This window comes from Octopus bimaculoides, chromosome 19 (genome assembly GCF_001194135.2).
Source record: "Octopus bimaculoides isolate UCB-OBI-ISO-001 chromosome 19, ASM119413v2, whole genome shotgun sequence".
NCBI classification, from domain to species: domain Eukaryota; kingdom Metazoa; phylum Mollusca; class Cephalopoda; order Octopoda; family Octopodidae; genus Octopus; species Octopus bimaculoides.
In genome coordinates, this window is record NC_068999.1 from 1,940,021 (window position 1) to 1,942,520 (window position 2,500).

General features: G+C 38.3%; 1 long non-coding RNA gene across 2 annotated transcripts in view; it reads right to left on the reverse strand.

Annotated features, from left to right (window-relative positions):
• Positions 1 to 2,500, reverse strand: part of LOC128250122 (uncharacterized) — an 8,407-nt gene that overhangs the window by 2,451 nt on the left and 3,456 nt on the right. For both annotated transcript variants that reach the window (XR_008266243.1, XR_008266244.1), the window contains exon 2: positions 1,511 to 1,681. This is a non-coding gene — a long non-coding RNA (uncharacterized LOC128250122). The remainder of the gene's footprint in view (positions 1 to 1,510; positions 1,682 to 2,500) is intronic.

The following is a 2,500-nucleotide window of genomic DNA, read 5'->3' on the forward strand; positions in this document are numbered from 1 at the left end:
AGAGGAAGAAGAAGAAGAAGAAGAAGAAGAAGAAGAAGAAGAAGAAGAAGAAGAAGAAGAAGAAGAAGAAGAAGAAGAAAGTTGAACAGACGAAATCTAAACCAGAGAAGAAACCGTCGAAAGAAAAGAAGCAAGAGAAAAAGAAAAATACACACACACATACACCACCACCAAAAACCACCACCACCACCAACAACAACAACAACAACAGCAACACCACCAAAACCAAAGTTAAATATAACTTTCTTTCCTTATGCCACAAAAAATCCCTTTTTTGCTGCAAAACTCAAAAACAAATTCTAAAACCTTTTTCTATAAAAAAAAATACTCGAAGCAACGCGTAACTCCTTATTTTTCTTTGTTCGCTTCCATTCTTTGCACTTTTTCTTATATATATATGATTATATAATTTGCATGTATGTATGTATCTATCTATGTACGTACGTACGTACGTATGTATACCGAAGTCACCGTGAGAAGGCGTATACGAATATAATTTCAGTGGAACTATCACACAAAGAACATTTATTCTGTGAAAACGTACTTTTTGTTGTTTCTTGTTTTGTTTTTCATACATATAAACAAATAAAATAAAATATTCATGTGGTAAGTAGCTTGTTTCCCAACCACACGGTTCTGGGTTCAGTCCTACTGCGTAGCATCTACAGCAAGTGTCTTCTGCTATAGCCTCAGAGCGACCAAGGCTTTGTCAATGGATTTGGTAGACGGAAACTGAAAGGAGACCGTCGTATATATGTGTGTGTTTCTGTGTCTGTGTTTGTGCCCCCCACCATCGCTGTTTTCTCTGAAAACACTCTTTGTACTACTCCTATACATACACACATACAAGCATACATGTGTGTGTGTGTGTGTGTGTGTGTGTGTCTGTGTGTGTCTGTGTCTCTGTGTCTGTGACTGTGTGTGTGTGTGTGTGTGTGTGTGTCTGTGTCTGTGTGTCTGTGTCTGTGTGTCTGTGGGTGCGTGCGTGCGTAATGAAATTAAGAAGACGAAGAATGAATTTAAAACAACAGCTGTTTCTAAATCATTCCATTTCTAAGCATATTGTATGAAAGGGAGACATTTGTTTTCTACTCGGCAGCTGGATGGATGGACCCTTAGAACTTTCAGAACAAGAGAACAGGAAACCACGACAGTCCTTTGGAGGACATTTGTCCTCAGCCTCTTAAACTGCTGCTCCCAATTATGGTCACCACACGGTGTAAAATAACCGGCCGAACTCAAAGCAAAGATCGTCTCAATGCAACATGTCAGCTATTGGGAAAAGCTGGGAAATTTAAGACAGAACGAAGATTATCGGTGAAGTATATCTTGAAAAGTGACACATCTGGAAAAGTGAAAGTGACACATCTGGAAAAGTGAAAGTGACACAAGCAACAGAACTGAATAATGCCAAAGTACCCAACATTGCTATCAAGATACAGAATACGTTTCAAGGGCCCACAGCTCCTCAATAATTCATCTCCACCCACCAAAAATCCGAGAGACTTACATGGGGTGGATGTAGGTGTCTTCAAAACAAAACTGTATCTTCTCCTTTCGACGCCCACCTCGCAGTAGGAGGGCAACGACATCAAATTCCTTCGTTCACCAAATTCTACATACAGCAGGATGTGTCAACTAACGAAGGTGCCCCAGCATGGCCGCACCTCACGAGCTGAAACTAGTTAACGAAATACAGAGTTAGATAAGTATACATTCACGTGTGCATATATATTCTATGCGATATATAAATAGGATTTTTATAGCAAGATGTGTGAAAGTACGTGTTTGTATATCTTATGCGTGAATATACACATAGATACACATGTCAACGGTTTGCTCACAAAAGCTGAACACGTTTGTACAGAAAACACGCACGCATTTACAAACACAAACACAAACGCACATATCTGCTTTATCTATGAATCCATTTTTGCATATGTGCATTAGATACACACAAACACATGTATATATACATATATATGTATGTATGCATATACGAATTAATGTATACCTGTATACATGCAAAATATTGGTTTCTGCATAAAACTTGAATGCGTGTTTAAACAACACTCTTATGTGTGTGTGTGTGTGTGTGTGTGTGTGTGTGTGTGTGTGTGTGTGTGTGTGTGTGTGTGTGTGTGTGTGTGTATGTACAATATTTTATATTATATTTTATATAGTGTATATGAATATTTGTGTGTATGTGTGTCTATGTTTGTATGTATGTACTACGTATGTATGTGTGTACGTGTGTGTGTGTGTACGTATATATTTTTTTGTCTGCCATAAAGCAACTGGCAACGTTTAAAGAGAATCCAAAACAGTTAAATTCACGTAAATATTCTGGAATCTTCTCATGAAAAGATCTGATCAAAGCAACAACATATGCTTCGGTTTCTCTATCGGGTTTTTAACTGTGAGAAAGTACTCAATACACTCGCGCTCACATACATGCACACTCGCGCTCACATACATGCACACTCACGAAAACACACAC